We start from the raw sequence: 6757 nt of genomic DNA, 5'->3' as shown, positions 1-6757 counted from the left end.
ATGATTCTATGATATGATCCTATGAATTGCTTACTTTTCCTGCTGACTGTGAACGAACTGGTTACATGCCTTCATGAGAGCATGTAAAACAAACCAGAACTAGAAAGTTTTGTGTGATGGCTGAACCCAGGCCCCTGGTTTGTTCTCTGTTGCTAACATTCAACCCTGGTGCAGCTGAAGCAATGAAAAATAAATAAGTTTCTTTGAGCATGTGTAGAGTGTGTTCTTGTCATCACTGAAGGCCCATGGTCTGCCCTACTTGTCTGGGATTATTGTTAGGGAGAGTGACTTCAAGGTCAAATGGCATGATTTCAAAGCAAGCTTGGGTCTTGAACCCCCTCACCTTTTGATGAGCAAAAGTCCATGCATGAGTCATGGGGAAAAGGGGAGAAGCTGAACAATGGGATTTCTGAAACGTTAACTTCCGTTTATTAGCACAAAAAAAAGTATCCGGTATTTCATTTCACAACTTATTTAAGCTTGTGTTTGACAGCCTCATCTCATATTGTAGAGTCTGCTGGGTTCAGAGTTATTGTTGTCAACAAAGGAAGTTTTGCATTTTTCAAAGCAACCTGAAGGCTTCAGAATTCAGGTAAGTCAAACACTATTTTTGGAAAGATGTCAAGGAAACCTTTACCTATTCCTTCCAGTGCCTGTTGCTGGAGATATAGTTTTTAAGACTGCTCAGAGTAGTACAATTCAATTATTGTTGGCTTGGGTGTGCACAGACATTCTTTTCTCCTATTGTTATCTCTGATCAAACAGGTTTTGCAAGTTCCTGAATGTTGTTGTTGTTATTTCACATTGTACAAAGGGACTGTACAATATAAAAACAATGAAGAAAGTCAGTAGACCCCTACAGACACAACAACCTTTGCAAAACCTGTTTACCAGAAGCAGTAGTGTGCTGAGCACCAAGAGGAACGGCAGGGCAGTTTGCACGTAACGCTAAGCCACCCTGAAAACAAGCCACCATGGGTTGGTTGTTTGCTCGCTAACCCGTGTTGCTCCCTGATAAAACAATTAGGCGTATGGTGGCTTGGTGTGGTTTCTTTCCCCCTCAGTCCTCCAGCCCACTTCCTGCACCTATCCCAGTGTCCTTGGCATGGCAACCTGTCTTGTCTCCTCACCCCTACAGCCTGGTCCCCTGCCCCTTTTTGGAGCACTTACTCCCCCCCCCCCCCGTGCCTTGGAAGTGCACAAATGGGGATGATGATGATGATGATGATGATGATGATGATGATGATGTTCCCGGTCTTTCACAAGAGAGCAGATTCAGCTGTCCAATGTGTGTCCTCTCACCTTGTCAATTTCTTTGTATGTTACAGTGGAGTAGGTAACATATAAGGAAACTGACAAGGAGAAACTGCATATAGGCTAATTTGCACACAGTTGCAAAGGTCCAGAGGGAAAATAGTAGTAAGAGAGAGGAACCCATTTGCACAATTTAGAAGCACCAAAAAAAAGAAAAAAAATGCTAACAAAGTAAGTTCACCAAAGGGGGTGGAAGGACAATTAACTTCACCACACAAGGCTAAAATCCCACATCCTTTCTGGGGCTTCTGCTTCTGGATTCTTTGCAGGATTAAGACTGGCTCCTTTACATCAGCGGACACAGGCTTTGAATCAGGGAATTCATTTCTCGGCAAGTTCTATATGTTTCATTTTGCAGCCACTAGATGGTGCTGTGGTTATAGCAGAACTGCGCAATTTCACACAGCCAACATATTGGATTAATCTTCCTTAGTGTGTTATCTCTGATCTTTGTAAAAGCGGGATAAAGATCAGAAAGTGTGGAAGACGCCCTGGAGGTTGACGACATCATGTAAAGGATCTGCAAGCTTCCATGAATAAAAGCCTCGTGTAGAAGAAGCAAATATCTCCCACTTGGCAATGTAATCCTCTCACTATTAAGTCTTTAACTGACACTTGCCAGTGTCCTTTCCTCTTCTGACACTTCCCTGAATCTCCAGCAAGTCCAGAAATTGGAGTTATTGGCTACACACACACACCGCCTTTTCACAGCAGGGGCTTTTTTCCCACTCTTGCCAAGCGGCCCTGTAGCTGCTTGGGGCAAGTCATGCTGCTGGGTTCGGATGTTACAACAAGCCATCCTGGAAACAAGCTATCCTCAACAACCCTACTGCAAGCCATGGGTTCTCAGGGTGGCTTGTTCGGTACAAACAACTCATGCTGAATCATCCATGCCAGGTTCACATGCCACACTGACACTAACATGGCTCACAACACACTGTGGCTTATTGTGACATGCAAATCTAGTTTCTCTCTCCTGTTTATGGCTGAGCTAAAACAGGGGAGCACTTTCATAAATGCTTTTGAGAGCAGCATAAAGCAAACCCTCCTCGGTGGTTTTTGAAGGTAATGTCTAAAGAAGACAGCCCTGTTGCCCACCCAGTGAGGGCTAGGCAATGCAGGAAGCTTTGCCCACACGCTGAACTGGCTTCATTGCCCCTCAGTAGCCCTCATTCATCACATACTGGGGTGGTGTCATCCCATTCACTCTATGATCCCGGAGTGGCTGCGATTGTGTAGCGAAGGAGGAGGAAGCCCTAAAAAAATGGCACTGAAGCAGCCGCAGAGAGGGGAACAAAGGCTGCCATAGTTCAGCCATGAAGCATATATTTAAAGCGGTTTTGCGGGGAGGACATTTTAATCTCCTTCCAAAAGCACTTCTGTAGTTCAGAACATCTAAATGGGGAACGTTTAATGCAACTCTCCTAAAACTATCATCTGTCCCGTGTCAGCTTTATGCAGCTCTGACCTTCACCAACTAGAGTGATGGCGAGAATAGTACGTCAATTTCTCACGCCTGTAGTGTAAAGTGAACGAAAAACCAGTTTAGAACTTGAATAGCATGCTGGCTGCTGAGGCTGCAACCCGATGCACACTTACCTGGGAGTAAGCTCCACTGAACACAGTGAGACCTACTGCAGTTGGTTTGTGTGGAGAAGTGCTGGGCTGGGTGGCTTTCCCCCAAATGCCAAAATGGAAGCAGCACCTCTTGCCAGGAGCAAAACAAAGACAGTCAAGTTCTTTGTACCTTTGAAAGTGCGGTAGAAATCATTACTAATTACAGGGCTATTGAAATCCTTTAGCAATGATCCGTTTGGTCTGGTTTGGGGGCGGGGTTGTATTGAATAAATGAAACTTGTAACAAGGACCATTTGATTCCCATCCCCACCTCACTCCCTTTCAATTTGAAATAACTTTTTAAAAATGTCAATAATTGTGGGTTTCAATTCTGGTCCTTTTTTTCCCCCACCGACTGTATTCTTCTATGTTAACTAACACATTTTCTGCTTTGATATGAAGCTGGTAGGAAAGCAGTTTCAGTCATTCATTTTCAAGGAAGATTTTTTTAAAAATTGCCCGATGGAAATGTCAGGATTAGGAGGAGTCCTATCCTTCCCCCTCCCTTTGGTGGAACTCTTGCATCTGCCAGAGTTACCTGACAGGCAGAAATTCAGCAGCCAGAGACTCTTCCAACTGTGGTATCCATATCACAAGAAGAGCTGTACCTGTTGAATTTCTGACTGATGGGGCTGTTAAAAGCAAGCAAACCCTTGTGGGGGGGAAGCCAGCAGCCCCCCTTGTGCATTCTGTATCTTTCCTTCCAAATCAGCCTTCACCTCATTCGTGTTTAGATTCACCTTGCAGATAAGGTCATAAATATGACTGGCCTCTCCCATCCCAGGTCCAGAAGCCGACAGGACTGAAGTGGAACGTTCCTTCCACACGGGGAAGGGACAGCATCCCCCACTGCACCGGAGGCCAGCAGGATAGCTTAGGGGGCACAGGGCAGGGCTGTGTGGCCCACTCTGTCCTCAAGAGGACAGCCAGAGGGCTGCTGCTGACATCGCCCCCACACAAACCCCAGCATCTGCCTCACTCTGCCTAATGGGCACCTCCACACCAGCCTAAAATCCTGCATTTAAAATGGGGCTTTCTGCTTCTGTTTTCAGTGCAGGATCACAACTCCCTTTTTCATGTGCTTCCTTTCCCACCACCCCGTTCCCCCTCCTTCTCCCTGTATCTGAGTCTGCCATTATCTTTCGCTGATCTCTCTCCTCTCCTTGCCGCTTTTCCTCTTTTCACGGAGGGAACTGAAGCGGAACATGACGGGGTAATTTGATAGCTCATGATCTGCCATCTATTTAAAAATAGAACAAAGGGCATTTAGTGCAGGAGACACCCTGGAGGGTAACTTCGGTGAAGGAGCAGTCTCAATCACAGGATAAAAGCTCCATGTGAAGGAGCCCTTGGGCTAGAGACTTTACAAGCCTGGCTTACATGCAGCTCTTTCGTTCCCCCGTTTTTACTTTTCCTTCTGACACTCCTTTTGAGGATTTCCTACCACCTCCATTTTGAGCATTTCCAGACACAGAACCCACTTTCACCTGTAACTAGCAATGCAGGAGAAACCCACTTTAATGTTTGTATCATTTCTCTTCTCTCTCTTCCTCCCGCCAGCTCTCCCTCCCCCGTTTTATAGCTGTTCTCTCTTCCTCATTGTCTCCCTGCATTTCCTCCTTTGAGGCTCCGCTGCTGAGGCCTGATGCCCCCCAGTGATCACTTCCCTCCAAGCAAGACAACAGCCTCAAAAACCACAGCTCCAACCCTTCGCCCCCCCATAGACGTTTTCCCCTCAGCTGGCCCAAGAGGCCCCTCAGCAGCAGGCCCAAGACGTTTTCCCCTCAGCAGGCCCAAGAGGGGCAATCCCATGCTTAGTGAAGTCACTGGTTTTCCTTGACTCCATCAAACGTATCGGGGAAATCCTCCACATTGCACCAGACCCCAAAGCTCCTTGAATGCGTCCACTTGTTGCTTGGGAGGGGTCTCATGCTGCTAGCTTCATGCCCCCCTCCCACTCCCAAGTCAGTGGGGAGAGCTCTTCTACCGAAGTGTCGCAAGGACCGGCACTTCCCAGCTCCACGAGCAACCTCCGGCAGTTGCTCGTGGCAGCAGTTTGAGGAGAGCCAATAAAGCGGGAGCACCCTGAGACGGTCGCCGCACGATCCCAAAGTGGTGGCGTCGCATGGGGGCTCCCCTTTCAGGGGGTGTGAAGGAGCGCCGGAACTCCCCCGCAAGGTAGGACAGGCCAATTCCAGCCCCACATTCCCAACGGACACCCAGTGGCCACCCTCCCAGGCCGAGAGGCACAGAAATAGCACCGAGGTCACCCAGAAGGACTCACGCCAACCTTCAGTTGGGTGAATGTTGATTTAGGGAAGAGGGGTAGAAGGAAAGGTGGTGGCGGCAGATCATACAAAGCAGAAATATAAGAAAGGAACCTTTATGCATCGAGAGCTTAAACCACACACCCAAGCAAAATAACAAAAAGCTGGCTGCCCTGTCCGTGGACATATCAAAGTAAGGGCTGCCCGGAAGGGAGTCCAGCCATCAAGCCAGGTCCAAAGACCACCCGAATGAGGGGAGACCACCACGCCCTTTTACGGCTCAGCCCTGGCAACTCAAGGCAGATTTCACCAGCCCTGTTCTTGAGTCCCCCACCCTCACCCCAGAGGAGCGACCCACCAAACCCAGCTGTTACTTCTTTCCCAGTTAACGGGGACTGAGCCTGGCCGGGAGCAGCCGGCGGAGGAGCTCCCCCGATAACACGCTCCCAGGTGGCTGCAGCAGGCAGGAGGGCAAGGCCTGGCGGCGTGGTGGGCAAGCAGGCCAGCATGCTTGACAGGGTGGCTGGCTGCACGACAAAACATCTGCTGTGAGTGCCATGGCTTACCCCAAAGAATGCTGGGAAGGGTATTTTAATTAAGGCGATCCTATGCACGTTTAGACAGGAAAACGTCCTACAGCGCCCAGCATTCCCCAGCCAGCTGGGCATTGCAGGATTTTTCTCGGTCTACACCTACATAGGATTGCGCCCTGAGGTGCTGAACGAGATCCTGTCCCCACCAGTCCTCTTGAGCGACTTTCTCAAGGTTCGCTGGGGAGAGGTAGGGATTGTTTAAGGAGTTCAGCCTTCCCCAACTTGGTGCCCTCCAGATGTGTCAGACTACAACTCCCAGCATGACTGGCTGGGCATGTTGGGAGTTGTAGTCCAACACATTTGGTGGACACCAGGCTGGGGGAGGTTGGACTAGTTTAATCCCACAGTGCAGAGCATCATCCCCTAACCTGGCGCCATCAACCCTAGCCAGGCTGAGGGAGGCTGGTGTAGATTCACCCTCAGCATGTGCCATTCAAGGCCAGCTCCAGGTTTGAGACGTCCCAAGCAAAGCACCGTCTGATGGCCCCACATCAATTGCCACGCTCTCTCACGCACACCCACCCCAGGGGCCTCTACCGCTGGCCGTAAACTTAGTGGGGGCGGCAGGGCAGCTGCACCATCTGCAACAAGTAGATCTCAAGGAGCGCCTCCAGCTCAACAAGATCGGCCTCAGGTGGCCTTCTCTCTGTCCCATCAGCCAGGACAGCTGGGCTGGTGAGGACGATGGAGAGGGCCTTCTCTGTGGTGGCCCCCACTCTGTGGAACTCCCTCCCTAGGGAACTCCGCCATGCCCCCTCTTTGATGAGCTGCCACCACGCATTAAAAATGTGGCTATTCAGGCAGGCATTTGGGGTGGGTTAGGGTATTTTTAAATAACGTTTTAATGTATAATTTTACGGTTTTAAATTGTACTCTTGTACATTGCCCAGAGTGGCCGGGTGACCGGCCAGACGGGCGATTAAGAAATTTAATTAAATAAATAAACAGATTACAATAAAATTGTGA

At 49.1% G+C, this 6757-nt stretch overlaps 1 protein-coding gene across 1 annotated transcript in view; it reads left to right on the top strand.

Annotated features, from left to right (window-relative positions):
- Nucleotides 1-391: 391 nt before the first annotated feature.
- Nucleotides 392-6757, top strand: part of LOC146340932 (gasdermin-A3-like) — a 29742-nt gene continuing 23376 nt past the window's right edge. The window contains exon 1 of the mRNA XM_084804531.1: nt 392-592. The gene's annotated coding sequence lies outside the window, so the exon portion shown is untranslated. The remainder of the gene's footprint in view (nt 593-6757) is intronic.

This window comes from Heloderma suspectum, chromosome 6 (genome assembly GCF_057233095.1).
Source record: "Heloderma suspectum isolate Gila_16-S chromosome 6, 16-S_ref, whole genome shotgun sequence".
NCBI lineage: Eukaryota > Metazoa > Chordata > Lepidosauria > Squamata > Helodermatidae > Heloderma > Heloderma suspectum.
Note: the sequence above shows the minus strand (reverse complement) of the source record. Positions and strands in the feature narration are given on the sequence as shown.